Raw genomic sequence first — 17,828 nt, forward strand, 5'->3', positions numbered from 1 at the left:
TCCAGACACAGCAGCAAGTCCAGCTCCAGACACAGCAGCAACTCAAGCACCAGACATAGCAGCAACTCCAGCTCCAGACACAGCAGCAACTCCAGCTCGAAACACATCTGCAAAACCAGCTCCAGACACAGCAGCATGAGCTCCAGACACAACGGCAACTCCAGCTCCAGACACAGAAGCAACTCCAGCTCCAGACACAGTAGCAACCCCAGCACCAGAAACAGCAGCAACTCCAGCTCCAGAAACAGCAGCAACTCCTGCTCCCGACACAGCAGCAACTCAGGCTCCAGACACAGCAGCAACTCCTGCTCCAGACACAGCAGCAACTCCAGCTCCAGACACAGCAGCAACTCCAGCCACTACCACAGCAGCAACTCTATCATCAGACACAGCAGCAACTCCAGCTCCAGACACAGCAGCAAGAGCTCCAGACACAGCAGCAACTACAGCTCCAGACACAGCAGCAACTCCAGCTCCAGACACAGCAGCAAGAGCTCCAGACACAGCAGCAACTCCAGCTCCAGACACAGCAGCAATTCCAGCTCCAGACACAGCACCAACTCCAGCTCCAGACACAGCAGCAACTCCAGCTCCAGACACAGCAGCAACTCCAGCTCCAGACACAGCAGTGACTCCAGCCTCAGACACAGCAGCAACTTGAGCACCAGACACAACCACAGCAACTCCAGCTCCAGACACAGCAGCAACTCCAGCACCAGACACAGCAGTGACTCCAGCTCCAGACACAGCAGCAACGTGAGCACCAGACACAACCACAGCAACTCCAGCTCCAGACACAGCAGCAACTCCAGCAACAGACACAGCAGCAACTCCAGCTCTAGACACAGCAGCAACTCCGGCTCCAGACACAAGCACAGCAACTCCAGCTCCTGATGCAGCAGCGACTCCAGCACCAGACACAGCAGCAAATCCGGCTCCAGACACAGCAGCAACTCCTGCTCCAGACACAGCAGCAACTCCACCTCCAGACACAGCAGCAAGTTCTCCAGACACAGGAGCAACTACAGCTCCAGACACAGCAGCAACTCAAGCACCAGACACAGCAGCAACTCCAGCTCTAGACACAGCAGCAACTCGAGCTCCAGACACAGCAGCAACTCCAGTCCCAGTCACAGCAGCAAGTGCTCCAGACACAGCAGCAACTCTAGCTCCAGACACAGCAGTAACTCCAGCTCCAGACACAGCAGCAACTCCATCACCAGACAGAGCAGCAACTCTAGCTCCAGACACAGCAGCAACTCCAGCTCCAGACACAGCAGCAACTCCAGCTCCAGAAACAGCAGCATCTCCAGCTCCAGACAGAGCAGCAACTCCAGCTCCAGACACAGCAGCAACTCCAGCTCCAGACACAGCAGCAACTCTAGCTCCAGACACAGCAGCAACTCCAGCTTCAGACACTGCAGCAACTCCAGCTCCAGACAAAGCAGCAACTCCAGCTTCAGACACAGCAGCAACTCCAGCTCCAGATACAGCAGCAACTCCAGCTCCAGGCACAGCAGCAACTCCAGCTCCTGTCACAGCAGCAACTCCAGCTCCAGACACAGCAGCAACTCCAGCTCCTGACACAGCAGCAACTCCAGCTCCAGACACAGCAGCAACTCCAGCTCCAGACACAGCAGCAACTCCAGCTCCAGACACAGCAGCAACTCCAGCACCAGACACGACCACAGCAGCAACTCCAGCTACAAACACAGGAGCAACTCCAGCTCCAGACTCAGCAGCAACTCAAGCACCAGACACAGCAGCAATAGCTCCAGAAACAGCAGCAACTCCAGCTCCAGACACAGCAGCAAGTCCAGCTCCAGACACAGCAGCAACTCCAGCTCCAGACACAGCAGCAATTCCAGCTCCAGACACAGCAGCAACTGCAGCTCCAGACACTGCAGCAACTCCAGCTCCAGACATAGCAGCAACTCCAGCTCCAGACACAGCAGCAACTCCAGCTCCAGACACAGCAGCAACTCCAGCCACTACCACAGCAGCAACTCTATCATCAGACAAGCAGAAAATCAAGCTCCAGACATATCAGCAACTCCAGCTCCAGACACAGCAGCAACTCCAGCTCCAGACACAGCAGCAACTCCAGCTCCAGACACAGCAGCAACTCCAGCTCCAGACACAGCAGCAACTCCAGCTCCAGACACAGCAGCAACTCCAGCTCCAGACACAGCAGGGACTCCATCTCCAGACACAGCAGCAACTCCAGCTCCAGACACAGCACCAACTCCTGCTCCAGACACAGCACCAACTCCAGCTCCAGACACAGCAGCAACTCCAGCTCCAGACACAGCAGCAAGAGCTCCAGACACAGCCGCAACTCCAGCTCCCGACACAGCAGCAACTCCAGCTCCAGACACAGCAGCAAGAGCTCCAGACACAGCAGCAACTCCAGCTCCAGACACAGCAGCAACTCCAGCACCAGACACAGCAGCACCTCCAGGTCCAGAAACAACCACAGCAACAACTCCAGCTCCAGACACAGCAGCAACTGCAGCTCCAGACACTGCAGCAACTCCAGGTCCAGACACAGCAGCAACTCCAGCCCCAGACACAGCAGCAAGAGCTCCAGACACAGCAGCAACTCCAGCTCCAGAGACAGCAGCAACTCCAGCTCTTGACACAGCAGCAAGAGCTCCAGACACAGCAGCAACTCCAGCTCCAGACACAGCAGCAACTCCAGCTGCAGACACAGCAGCAAGAGCTCCAGACACAGCAGCAACTCCAGCTCCAGACACAGCAGCAATTCCAGCTCCAGACACAGCACCAACTCCAGCTCCAGACACAGCAGCAACTCCAGCTCCAGACACAGCAGCAACTCCAGCTCCAGACACAGCAGCGACTCCAGCTCCAGACACAGCAGCAACTTGAGCACCAGACACAACCACAGCAACTCCAGCTCCAGACACAGCAGCAACTCCAGCACCAGACACAGCAGTGAATTCAGCTCCAGACACAGCAGCAACTTGAGCACCAGACACAACCACAGCAACTCCAGCTCCAGACACAGGAGCAACTCCAGCTCCAGACACAGCAGCAACTCCAGCTCCAGAAACAGCAGCAAGATCTCCAGACGCAGCAGCAACTCCAGCTCCAGACACAGCAGCAACTCCAGCTCCAGACACAGCATCAAGAGCTCCAGACACAGCAGCAACTCCAGCTCCAGACACAGCAGCTACTCCAGATTCAGACATGCAGCAAGAGCTCCAGACACAGCAGCAACTGCAGCTCCAGACACAGCAGCTACTCCAGTTCCAGACACAGCAGCAAGTTCTCCAGACACAGGAGCAACTCCAGCTCCAGACACAGCAGTAACTCATGCACCAGACATAGCAGCAACTCCAGTCCAAGACACAGCAGCCAGTGCTCCAGACACAGCAGCAACTCCAGCTCCAGACACAGCAGCAACTCCAGCTCCAGACACAGCAGCAACTCAAGTTCCTGACACAGCAGCAAGAGCTCCAGACACAGCAGCAACTCCAGCTCCAGACACAGCAGCTACTCCAGCTCCAGACACAGCAGCAACTCCAGCTCCAGACATAGCAGCTACTCCAGCTCCAGACACAACCACAGCAACTCCAGCTCCAGACACAGCAACAAGTGCTCCAGAGACAGCAGCTACTCCAGCTCCAGACACAGCAGCAACTCCAGCTCCAATCACGACCACATCAGCAACTCCAGCACCAGACACAGCAGTGACTCCAGCTTCAGACACAGCAGCAACTTGAGCACCAGACACAACCACAGCAACTCCAGCTCCAGACACAGCAGCAACTCCAGCACCAGACACAGCAGCAACTCCAGCTCCAGACACAGCAGCTACTCCAGCTCCAGACACAGCAGCAAATCCGGCTCCAGGCACAGCAGCAACTCCAGCTCCAGACACAGCAGCAACTCCAGCTCCAGACACAGCAGCAACTCCAGCTCCAGACACAGCAGCAAGTTCTCCAGACACAGGAGCAACTCCAGCTCCAGACACAGCAGCAAGTCCAGCTCCAGACACAGCAGCAACTCAAGCACCAGACATAGCAGCAACTCCAGCTCCAGACACAGCAGCAACTCCAGCTCGAAACACATCTGCAAAACCAGCTCCAGACACAACAGCATGAGCTCCAGGCACAACGGCAACTCCAGCTCCAGACACAGAAGCAACTCCAGCTCCAGACACAGTAGCAAACCCAGCACCAGAAACAGCAGCAACTCCAGCTCCAGAAACAGAAGCAACTCCTGCTCCCGACACAGCAGCAACTCAGGCTCCAGACACAGCAGCAACTCCTGCTCCAGACACAGCAGCAACTCCAGCTCCAGACACAGCAGCAACTCCAGCCACTACCACAGCAGCAACTCTATCATCAGACACAGCAGCAACTCCAGCTCCAGACACAGCAGCAAGAGCTCCAGACACAGCAGCAACTACAGCTCCAGACACAGCAGCAGCTCCAGCTCCAGACACAGCAGCAAGAGCTCCAGACACAGCAGCAACTCCAGCTCCAGACACAGCAGCAATTCCAGCTCCAGACACAGCACCAACTCCAGCTCCAGACACAGCAGCAACTCCAGCTCCAGGCACAGCAGCAACTCCAGCTCCAGACACAGCAGTGACTCCAGCCTCAGACACAGCAGCAACTTGAGCACCAGACACAACCACAGCAACTCCAGCTCCAGACACAGCAGCAACTCCAGCACCAGACACAGCAGTGACTCCAGCTCCAGACACAGCAGCAACGTGAGCACCAGACACAACCACAGCAACTCCAGCTCCAGACACAGCAGCAACTCCAGCACCAGACACAGCAGCAACTCCAGCTCTAGACACAGCAGCAACTCCGGCTCCAGACACAAGCACAGCAACTCCAGCTCCTGATGCAGCAGCGACTCCAGCACCAGACACAGCAGCAAATCCGGCTCCAGACACAGCAGCAACTCCAGCTCCAGACACAGCAGCAACTCCACCTCCAGACACAGCAGCAAGTTCTCCAGACACAGGAGCAACTACAGCTCCAGACACAGCAGCAACTCAAGCACCAGACACAGCAGCAACTCCAGCTCTAGACACAGCAGCAACTCGAGCTCCAGACACAGCAGCAACTCCAGTCCCAGACACAGCAGCAAGTGCTCCAGACACAGCAGCAACTCTAGCTCCAGACACAGCAGCAACTCCAGCTCCAGACACAGCAGCAACTCCATCACCAGACTCAGCAGCAACTCTAGCTCCAGACACAGCAGCAAGAGCTCCAGAAACAGCAGCAACTCCAGCTCCAGACACAGCAGCAAGTCCAGCTCCAGACACAGCAGCAACTCCAGCTCCAGACACAGCAGCAATTCCAGCTCCAGACACAGCAGCAACTGCAGCTCCAGACACTGCAGCAACTCCAGCTCCAGACATAGCAGCAACTCCAGCTCCAGACACAGCAGCAACTCCAGCTCCAGACACAGCAGCAACTCCAGCCACTACCACAGCAGCAACTCTATCATCAGACAAGCAGAAAATCAAGCTCCAGACATATCAGCAACTCCAGCTCCAGACACAGCAGCAACTCCAGCTCCAGACACAGCAGCAACTCCAGCTCCAGACACAGCAGCAACTCCAGCTCCAGACACAGCAGCAACTCCAGCTCCAGACACAGCAGCAACTCCAGCTCCAGACACAGCAGCAACTCCAGCTTCAGACACAGCAGCAACTCCAGCTCCAGACACAGCACCAACTCCTGCTCCAGACACAGCACCAACTCCAGCTCCAGACACAGCAGCAACTACAGCTCCAGACACAGCAGCAACTGCAGCTCCAGACACTGCAGCAACTCCAGGTCCAGACACAGCAGCAACTCCAGCCCCAGACACAGCAGCAACTCGAGCTCCAGACACAGCAGCAACTCCAGCTCCAGAGACAGCAGCAACTCCAGCTCTTGACACAGCAGCAAGAGCTCCAGACACAGCAGCAACTCCAGCTCCAGACACACCAGCAACTCCAGCTGCAGACACAGCAGCAAGAGCTCCAGACACAGCAGCAACTCCAGCTCCAGACACAGCAGCAATTCCAGCTCCAGACACAGCACCAACTCCAGCTCCAGACACAGCAGCAACTCCAGCTCCAGACACAGCAGCAACTCCAGCTCCAGACACAGCAGCGACTCCAGCTCCAGACACAGCAGCAACTTGAGCACCAGACACAACCACAGCAACTCCAGCTCCAGACACAGCAGCAACTCCAGCACCAGACACAGCAGTGAATTCAGCTCCAGACACAGCAGCAACTTGAGCACCAGACACAACCACAGCAACTCCAGCTCCAGACACAGCAGCAACTCCAGCACCAGACACAGCAGCAACTCCAGCTCTAGACACACCAGCCACTCCGGCTCCAGACACAAACACAGCAACTGCAGCTCCTGATGCAGCAGCGACTCCAGCACCAGACACAGCAGCAAATCCGGCTCCAGACACAGCAGCAACTCCAGGTCCAGACACAGCAGCAACTCCAGCTCCAGTCACAGGAGCAAGTTCTCCATACACAGGAGCAACTACAGCTCCAGACACAGCAGCAACTCAAGCACCAGACACAGCAGCAACTCCAGCTCCAGACACAGCAGCAACTCGAGCTCCAGACACAGCAGCAACTCCAGTCCCAGACACAGCAGCAAGTGCTCCAGACACAGCAGGAACTCTAGCTGCAGACACAGCAGCAACTCCAGCTCCAGACACAGCAGCAACTCCAGCTCCAGACACAGCAGCAACTCTAGCTCCAGACACAGCAGCAACTCCAGCTCCAGACACAGCAGCAATTCCAGCTCCAGAAACAGCAGCAACTCCAGCTCCAGACAGAGCAGCAACTCCAGCTCCAGACACAGCAGCAAATCCAGCTCCAGACACAGCAGCAACTCTAGCTCCAGACACAGCAGCAACTCCAGCTTCAGACACTGCAGCAACTCCAGCTCCAGACACAGCAGCAACTCCAGCTTCAGACACAGCAGCAAATCCAGCTCCAGATACAGCAGCAACTCCAGCTCCAGGCACAGCAGCAAGAGCGCCAGACACAGCAGCAACTCCAGCTCCAGACACAGCAGCAACTCCAGCTCCTAACACAACAGCAACTCCAGCTCCAGACACAGCAGCAACTCCAGCTCCAGACACAGCAGCAACTCCAGCTCCAGACACAGCAGCAACTCCAGCACCAGACACGACCACAGCAGCAACTCCAGCTACAGACACAGGAGCAACTCCAGCTCCAGACTCAGCAGCAACTCAAGCACCAGACACAGCAGCAAGAGCTCCAGACACATCAGCAACTCCAGCTCCAGACACAGCAGCAACTCCAGCTCCAGACACAGCAGCAACTCCAGCTCCAGACACAGCAGCAATTCCAGCTCCAGACACAGCAGCAACTGCAGCTCCAGACACTGCAGCAACTCCAGCTCCAGTCATAGCAGCAACTTCAGCTCCAGACACAGCAGCAACCCCAGCTACAGACACAGCAGCAAGAGCTCCAGACACAGCAGCAACTCCAGCTCCAGACACAGCAGCAACTCCAGCTCCAGACACAGCAGCAACTCCAGCTCCAGACACAGCAGCAAGAGCTCCAGACACAGCATCAACTCCAGCTCCAGACACAGCAGCTACTCCAGCTCCAGACACAGCAGCAACTCCAGCTCCAGACACAGCAACAAGTGCTCCTGACACAGCAGCAACTCCAGCTCCATACACAGCAGCAAGAGCTCCAGACAAAGCAGCAACTCCAGCTCCAGACACAGCAGCTACTCCAGCTACAGACACGACCACAGCAGCAACTCCAGCTCCAGACACAGCAGCAAGAGCTCCAGACACAGCAGCAACTCCAGCTCCAGACACAGCAGTAACGCCACTCCAGACACAGCAGCAACTCCAGCTCCAGACACCGCATTAACTCCAACTCCAGACAAAACCACAGCAACTCCAGCTCCAGACACAGCAGCAACTCCAGCTCCAGACACAGCAGCAACTCCAGCTCCAGACACAGCAGCAACGCAGCTCCAGACACAGCAGGAACTCCAGCTCCAGACACAGCAGCAAAAGCTCCAGACACAGCAGCAACTCCAGCTCCAGACGCAGCAGCAACTCCAGCTCCAGACACAGCAGCAAGAGCTCCAGATACAGCAGCAACTCCAGCTCCAGACACAGCAGCAACTCCAGCTCCAGACACAGCAGCATGAGCTCCAGACACAGCAGCAACTCCAGCTCCAGTCACAGCAGCTACTACAGCTCCAGACACGACCACAGCTGCAACTCCAGCTCCAGACACAGCAGCAAGAGCTCCAGACACAGCAGCAACTCCAGCTCCAGACACAGCAACAAGTGCTCCTGACACAGCAGCAACTCCAGCTCCAGACACAGCAGCAAGAGCTCCAGAGACAGCAGCAACTCCAGCTCCAGACACAGCAGCTACTCCAGCTCCAGACACGACCACAGCAGCAACTCCAGCTCCAGACACAGCAGCAAGAGCTCCAGACACAGTAGCAACTCCAGCTCCAGACACAGCAGCAACGCCAGCTCCAGACACAGCAGCAACTCCAGGTCCAGACACAGTAGTAACTCCAACTCCAGACAAAACCACAGCAACTCCAGCTCCAGACACAGCAGCAACTCCAGCACCAGCCACAGCAGCAACTCCAGCTCCAGACATAGCAGCAACTCCAGCTTCAGACACAGCAGCAACTCCAGCTCCAGACACAGCAGTAACTCCTGCTCCTGACACCGCAGCAAGTCCAGCTCCAGACACAGCAGCAAGTGCTCCAGACAAAGCAGCAACTCCAGCTCCAGACACAGAAGCAACTCCAGCACCAGACACAGCAGCAACTCCAGCTCCAGACACAGCTGCAAGTGCTCCAGACACAGCAGCAACTCCAGCACCAGCCACAGCACCAACTCCAGCTCCAGACAGAGCAGCAACCCCAGCTCCAGACACAGCAGCAACTCCAGCTCCAGACACAGCAGCAGCTCCTGCTCCAGACACAGCAGCATGAGCTCCAGACACAGCAGCAACTCCAGCTCCAGACACAGCAGCAACACCAGCACCACACACAGCAGCAACTCCAACACCAGACACAGCAGCAAGATCTCCAGACACAGCAGCAACTCCAGCTCCAGACACAGCAGCAACTCCAGCACCATACACAGCAGCAAGATCTCCAGACACAGCAGCAACTCCAGCTCCAGACACAGCAGCAACTCCAGCTACAGACACAGCAGCAAGATCTACAGACACAGCAGCAACTCCAGCTTCAGGCACAGCAGCAAGAGCTCCAGACACAGCAGCAACTCCAGCTCCAGACACAGCAGTAACTCCAACTCCAGACACAGCAGCAAATCCAGCTGCAGACACAGCAGCAACACCAGCACCAAACACAGCAGCAACTCCAACACCAGACACAGCAGCAAGATCTCCAGACACAGCAGCAACTCCAGCTCCAGACACAGCAGCAAGATCTCCAGACACAGCAGCAACTCCAGCTCCAGACACAGCAGTAACTCCATCTCCAGACACAGCAGCAAGATCTCCAGACACAGCAGCAACTCCAGCTTCAGACACAGCAGCAAGAGCTCCAGACACAGCAGCAACTCCAGCTCCAGACACAGCAGCAACTCCAGCTCCAGACACAGCACCAAATCGAGCACCAGACACAGCAGCTACTTCAGCACCAGACACAGCAGCAACTCCAGTTCCAGTAACAGCAGCAACTCCAGCTCCAGACACAGCAGCAACTCCAGCTCCAGACACAGCACCAACGCAGCTCCAGACACAGCAGGAACTCCAGCTCCAGACACATCAGCAACTCCAGCTCCAGACACAGCACCAAATCCAGCACCAGACACAGCAGCTACTTCAGCACCAGACACAGCAGCAACTCCAGTTCCAGTAACAGCAGCAACTCCAGCTCCAGACACAGCAGCAACTCCAGCTCCAGACACAGCACCAACGCAGCTCCAGACACAGCAGCAACTCCAGCTCCAGACACCGCAGTAACTCCAACTCCAGACAAAACCACAGCAACTCCAGCTCCAGACACAGCAGCAACTCCAGCTCCAGACACAGCAGCAACTCCAGCTCCAGACACAGCAGCAACGCAGCTCCAGACACAGCAGGAACTCCAGCTCCAGACACAGCAGCAAAAGCTCCAGACACAGCAGCAACTCCAGCTCCAGACGCAGCAGCAACTCCAGCTCCAGACACAGCAGCAAGAGCTCCAGATACAGCAGCAACGCCAGCTCCAGACACAGCAGCAACTCCAGCTCCAGACACAGCAGCATGAGCTCCAGACACAGCAGCAACTCCAGCTCCAGTCACAGCAGCTACTCCAGCTCCAGACACGACCACAGCTGCAACTCCAGCTCCAGACACAGCAGCAAGAGCTCCAGACACAGCAGCAACTCCAGCTCCAGACACAGCAACAAGTGCTCCTGACACCGCAGCAACTCCAGCTCCAGACACAGCAGCAAGAGCTCCAGAGACAGCAGCAACTCCAGCTCCAGACACAGCAGCTACTCCAGCTCCAGACACGACCACAGCAGCAACTCCAGCTCCAGACACAGCAGCAAGAGCTCCAGACACAGTAGCAACTCCAGCTCCAGACACAGCAGCAACGCCAGCTCCAGACACAGCAGCAACTCCAGGTCCAGACACAGTAGTAACTCCAACTCCAGACAAAACCACAGCAACTCCAGCTCCAGACACAGCAGCAACTCCAGCACCAGCCACAGCAGCAACTCCAGCTCCAGACATAGCAGCAACTCCAGCTCCAGACACAGCAGCAACTCCAGCTCCAGACACAGCAGTAACTCCTGCTCCTGACACCGCAGCAAGTCCAGCTCCAGACACAGCAGCAAGTGCTCCAGACAAAGCAGCAACTCCAGCTCCAGACACAGAAGCAACTCCAGCACCAGACACAGCAGCAACTCCAGCTCCAGACACAGCTGCAAGTGCTCCAGACACAGCAGCAACTCCAGCACCAGCCACAGCACCAACTCCAGCTCCAGACAGAGCAGCAACCCCAGCTCCAGACACAGCAGCAACTCCAGCTCCAGACACAGCAGCAGCTCCTGCTCCAGACACAGCAGCATGAGCTCCAGACACAGCAGCAACTCCAGCTCCAGACACAGCAGCAACACCAGCACCACACACAGCAGCAACTCCAACACCAGACACAGCAGCAAGATCTCCAGACACAGCAGCAACTCCAGCTCCAGACACAGCAGCAACTCCAGCACCATACACAGCAGCAAGATCTCCAGACACAGCAGCAACTCCAGCTCCAGACACAGCAGCAACTCCAGCTACAGACACAGCAGCAAGATCTCCAGACACAGCAGCAACTCCAGCTTCAGGCACAGCAGCAAGAGCTCCAGACACAGCAGCAACTCCAGCTCCAGACACAGCAGTAACTCCAACTCCAGACACAGCAGCAAATCCAGCTGCAGACACAGCAGCAACACCAGCACCAAACACAGCAGCAACTCCAACACCAGACACAGCAGCAAGATCTCCAGACACAGCAGCAACTCCAGCTCCAGACACAGCAGCAAGATCTCCAGACACAGCAGCAACTCCAGCTCCAGACACAGCAGTAACTCCATCTCCAGACACAGCAGCAAGATCTCCAGACACAGCAGCAACTCCAGCTTCAGACACAGCAGCAAGAGCTCCAGACACAGCAGCAACTCCAGCTCCAGACACAGCAGCAACTCCAGCTCCAGACACAGCACCAAATCGAGCACCAGACACAGCAGCTACTTCAGCACCAGACACAGCAGCAACTCCAGTTCCAGTAACAGCAGCAACTCCAGCTCCAGACACTGCGGCAACTCCAGCTGCAGACACAGCACCAAATCCAGCACCAGACACAGCAGCAACTCCAGCTCCAGACACAGCAGCAACTCCAGCTCCAGACACAGCAGCAACACCAGCACCAGACACAGCAGCAACTCCAACACCAGACACAGCAGCAAGATCTCCAGACACAGCAGCAACTCCAGCTCCAGACACAGCAGCAACTCCATCTCCAGACACAGCAGCAAGTGCTCCAGACACAGCAGCAACTCCAGCTTCAGACACAGCAGCAAGATCTCCAGACACAGCAGCAACTCCAGCTCCAGACACAGCAGCAACTCCAGCTCCAGACACAGCAGCAACTCCAGCTCCAGACACAGCAGCAACTCCAGCTGCAGACACAGCACCAAATCCAGCACCAGACACAGCAGCTACTTCAGCACCAGACACAGCAGCAACTCCAGTTCCAGAAACAGCAGCAACTCCAGCTCCAGACACAGCAGCAACTCCAGCTGCAGACACAGCACCAAATCCAGCACCAGACACAGCAGCAACTCCAGTTCCAGACACAGCAGCAACTCCAGCTCCAGACACAGCAGCAACACCAGCACCAGACATAGCAGCAATTCCAACACCAGACACAGCAACAGGATCTCCAGACACAGCAGCAACTCCAGCTCCAGACACAGCAGCAACTCCATCTCCAGACACAGCAGCAAGATCTCCAGACACAGCAGCAACTCCAGTTCCAGAAACAGCAGCAACTCCAGCTCCAGACACAGCAGCAACTCCAGCTGCAGACACAGCACCAAATCCAGCACCAGACACAGCAGCAACTCCAGCTCCAGACACAGCAGCAACACCAGCACCAGACATAGCAGCAATTCCAACACCAGACACAGCAACAGGATCTCCAGACACAGCAGCAACTCCAGCTCCAGACACAGCAGCAACTCCATCTCCAGACACAGCAGCAAGATCTCCAGACACAGCAGCAACTCCAGCTTCAGACACAGCAGCAAGAGCTCCAGACACAGCAGCAACTCCAGCTCCAGACACAGCAGCAACTCCAGCTACAGACACAGCAGCAACTCCAGCACCATACACAGCAGCAAGATCTCCAGACACAGCAGCAACTCCAGCTCCAGACACAGCAGCAACTCCAGCTACAGACACAGCAGCAAGATCTCCAGACACAGCAGCAACTCCAGCTTCAGGCACAGCAGCAAGAGCTCCAGACACAGCAGCAACTCCAGCTCCAGACACAGCAGTAACTCCAACTCCAGACACAGCAGCAACTCCAGCTCCAGACACAGCAGTAACTCCATCTCCAGACACAGCAGCAAGATCTCCAGACACAGCAGCAACTCCAGCTTCAGACACAGCAGAAAGAGCTCCAGACACAGCAGCAACTCCAGCTCCAGACACAGCAGCAACTCCAGCTCCAGACACAGCACCGAATCGAGCACCAGACACAGCAGCTACTTCAGCACCAGACACAGCAGCAACTCCAGTTCCAGTAACAGCAGCAACTCCAGCTCCAGACACAGCAGCAACTCCAGCTCCAGACACAGCACCAACGCAGCTCCAGACACAGCAGGAACTCCAGCTCCAGACACAGCAGCAACTCCAGCTCCAGACACAGCACCAAATCCAGCACCAGACACAGCAGCTACTTCAGCACCAGACACAGCAGCAACTCCAGTTCCAGTAACAGCAGCAACTCCAGCTCCAGACACAGCAGCAACTCCAGCTCCAGACACAGCACCAACGCAGCTCCAGACACAGCAGCAACTCCAGCTCCAGACACAGCACCAACGCAGCTCCAGACACAGCAGCAACTCCAGCTCCAGACACAGCAGCAACTCCAGCTACAGACACAGCAGCAAGATCTCCAGACACAGCAGCAACTCCAGCTCCAGACACAGCAGCAAGATCTCCAGACACAGCAGCAACTCCAGCTCCAGACACAGCAGCAACTCCATCTCCAGACACAGCAGCAAGATCTCCAGACACAGCAGCAACTCCAGCTTCAGACACAGCAGCAAGAGCTCCAGACACAGCAGCAACTCCAGCTCCAGACACAGCAGCAACTCCAGCTCCAGACACAGCACCAAATCCAGCACCAGACACAGCAGCTACTTCAGCACCAGACACAGCAGCAACTCCAGTTCCAGAAACAGCAGCAACTCCAGCTCCAGACACTGCGGCAACTCCAGCTGCAGACACAGCACCAAATCCAGCACCAGACACAGCAGCAACTCCAGCTCCAGACACAGCAGCAACTCCAGCTCCAGACACAGCAGCAACACCAGCACCAGACACAGCAGCAACTCCAACACCAGACACAGCAGCAAGATCTCCAGACACAGCAGCAACTCCAGCTCCAGACACAGCAGCAACTCCATCTCCAGACACAGCAGCAAGATCTCCAGACACAGCAGCAACTCCAGCTTCAGACACAGCAGCAAGAGCTCCAGACACAGCAGCAAATCCAGCTCCAGACACAGCAGCAACTCCAGCTCCAGACACAGCACCAAATCGAGCACCAGACACAGCAGCTACTTCAGCACCAGACACAGCAGCAACTCCAGTTCCAGTAACAGCAGCAACTCCAGCTCCAGACACAGCAGCAACTCCAGCTCCAGACACAGCACCAACGCAGCTCCAGACACAGCAGGAACTCCAGCTCCAGACACAGCAGCAACTCCAGCTCCAGACACAGCACCAAATCCAGCACCAGACACAGCAGCTACTTCAGCACCAGACACAGCAGCAACTCCAGTTCCAGTAACAGCAGCAACTCCAGCTCCAGACACAGCAGCAACTCCAGCTCCAGACACAGCACCAACGCAGCTCCAGACACAGCAGCAACTCCAGCTCCAGACACAGCACCAACGCAGCTCCAGACACAGCAGCAACTCCAGCTCCAGACACAGCAGCAACTCCAGCTACAGACACAGCAGCAAGATCTCCAGACACAGCAGCAACTCCAGCTCCAGACACAGCAGCAAGATCTCCAGACACAGCAGCAACTCCAGCTCCAGACACAGCAGCAACTCCATCTCCAGACACAGCAGCAAGATCTCCAGACACAGCAGCAACTCCAGCTTCAGACACAGCAGCAAGAGCTCCAGACACAGCAGCAACTCCAGCTCCAGACACAGCAGCAACTCCAGCTCCAGACACAGCACCAAATCCAGCACCAGACACAGCAGCTACTTCAGCACCAGACACAGCAGCAACTCCAGTTCCAGAAACAGCAGCAACTCCAGCTCCAGACACTGCGGCAACTCCAGCTGCAGACACAGCACCAAATCCAGCACCAGACACAGCAGCAACTCCAGCTCCAGACACAGCAGCAACTCCAGCTCCAGACACAGCAGCAACACCAGCACCAGACACAGCAGCAACTCCAACACCAGACACAGCAGCAAGATCTCCAGACACAGCAGCAACTCCAGCTCCAGACACAGCAGCAACTCCATCTCCAGACACAGCAGCAAGATCTCCAGACACAGCAGCAACTCCAGCTTCAGACACAGCAGCAAGAGCTCCAGACACAGCAGCAACTCCAGCTCCAGACACAGCAGCAACTCCAGCTCCAGACACAGCACCAAATCGAGCACCAGACACAGCAGCTACTTCAGCACCAGACACAGCAGCAACTCCAGTTCCAGTAACAGCAGCAACTCCAGCTCCAGACACAGCAGCAACTCCAGCTCCAGACACAGCACCAACGCAGCTCCAGACACAGCAGGAACTGCAGCTCCAGACACAGCAGCAACTCCAGCTCCAGACACAGCACCAAATCCAGCACCAGACACAGCAGCTACTTCAGCACCAGACACAGCAGCAACTCCAGTTCCAGTAACAGCAGCAACTCCAGCTCCAGACACAGCAGCAACTCCAGCTCCAGACACAGCACCAATGCAGCTCCAGACACAGCAGCAACTCCAGCTCCAGACACAGCACCAACGCAGCTCCAGACACAGCAGCAACTCCAGCTCCAGACACAGCAGCAACTCCAGCTACAGACACAGCAGCAAGATCTCCAGACACAGCAGCAACTCCAGCTCCAGACACAGCAGCAAGATCTCCAGACACAGCAGCAACTCCAGCTCCAGACACAGCAGCAACTCCATCTCCAGACACAGCAGCAAGATCTCCAGACACAGCAGCAACTCCAGCTTCAGACACAGCAGCAAGAGCTCCAGACACAGCAGCAACTCCAGCTCCAGACACAGCAGCAACTCCAGCTCCAGACACAGCACCAAATCCAGCACCAGACACAGCAGCTACTTCAGCACCAGACACAGCAGCAACTCCAGTTCCAGAAACAGCAGCAACTCCAGCTCCAGACACTGCGGCAACTCCAGCTGCAGACACAGCACCAAATCCAGCACCAGACACAGCAGCAACTCCAGCTCCAGACACAGCAGCAACTCCAGCTCCAGACACAGCAGCAACACCAGCACCAGACACAGCAGCAACTCCAACACCAGACACAGCAGCAAGATCTCCAGACACAGCAGCAACTCCAGCTCCAGACACAGCAGCAACTCCATCTCCAGACACAGCAGCAAGTGCTCCAGACACAGCAGCAACTCCAGCTTCAGACACAGCAGCAAGATCTCCAGACACAGCAGCAACTCCAGCTCCAGACACAGCAGCAACTCCAGCTCCAGACACAGCAGCAACTCCAGCTCCAGACACAGCAGCAACTCTAGCTGCAGACACAGCACCAAATCCAGCACCAGACACAGCAGCTACTTCAGCACCAGACACAGCAGCAACTCCAGTTCCAGAAACAGCAGCAACTCCAGCTCCAGACACAGCAGCAACTCCAGCTGCAGACACAGCACCAAATCCAGCACCAGACACAGCAGCAACTCCAGTTCCAGACACAGCAGCAACTCCAGCTCCAGACACAGCAGCAACACCAGCACCAGACATAGCAGCAATTCCAACACCAGACACAGCAACAGGATCTCCAGACACAGCAGCAACTCCAGCTCCAGACACAGCAGCAACTCCATCTCCAGACACAGCAGCAAGATCTCCAGACACAGCAGCAACTCCAGCTTCAGACACAGCAGCAAGAGCTCCAGACACAGCAGCAACTCCAGCTCCAGACACAGCAGCAACTCCAGCTCCAGACACAGCAGCAACTCCAGCTGCAGACACAGCACCAAATCCAGCACCAGACACAGCAGCTACTTCAGCACCAGACACAGCTGCAACTCCAGTTCCAGAAACAGCAGCAACTCCAGCTCCAGACACAGCAGCAACTCCAGCTGCAGACACAGCACCAAATCCAGCACCAGACACAGCAGCAACTCCAACACCAGACACAGCAGCAAGATCTCCAGACACAGCAGCAACTCCAGCTCCAGACACAGCAGCAACTCCATCTCCAGACACAGCAGCAAGTGCTCCAGACACAGCAGCAACTCCAGCTTCAGACACAGCAGCAAGATCTCCAGACACAGCAGCAACTCCAGTTCCAGAAACAGCAGCAACTCCAGCACCAGACACAGCAGCAACTCCAGCTCCAAACACAGCAGCAACTCCAGTTCCAGAAACAGCAGCAACTCCAGCTCCAAACACAGCAGCAACTCCAGCTCCAGACACAGCAGCACCTCCAGCTCCAGACACAGCAGCAACTCCAGTTCCAGAAACAGCAGCAACTTTTGCTCCCGACACAACCACAGCAATGCTCCCACTCAGGCAGCTCTGCACCTGAGCCTAGTCAGGAACATGCCATCCTTTTGGGTCAAAACCAAATAAACTAAATTAACAAATCAAGGGGCTTATTAAAAAGCAGCCTCTTAAAGGGAAACTTCAAAAACGAAAGACAAAATTTACAAACTTACAAACATTAAATTAAAATGTGATGAAGAGGGTCAATAAAACACCCCAGTCCCTGCGGTGCCCACCAGGCACAACGGCCTGTCGGGTGCCGGCAGACACCACGTGCTCCCTCTCCAGGGACACCCGGCCTTGATCGTAG

Source organism: Cetorhinus maximus, unplaced genomic scaffold (assembly GCF_964194155.1).
Source record: "Cetorhinus maximus unplaced genomic scaffold, sCetMax3.hap1.1 HAP1_SCAFFOLD_200, whole genome shotgun sequence".
In the NCBI taxonomy this organism is placed as follows: Eukaryota; Metazoa; Chordata; class Chondrichthyes; order Lamniformes; family Cetorhinidae; genus Cetorhinus; species Cetorhinus maximus.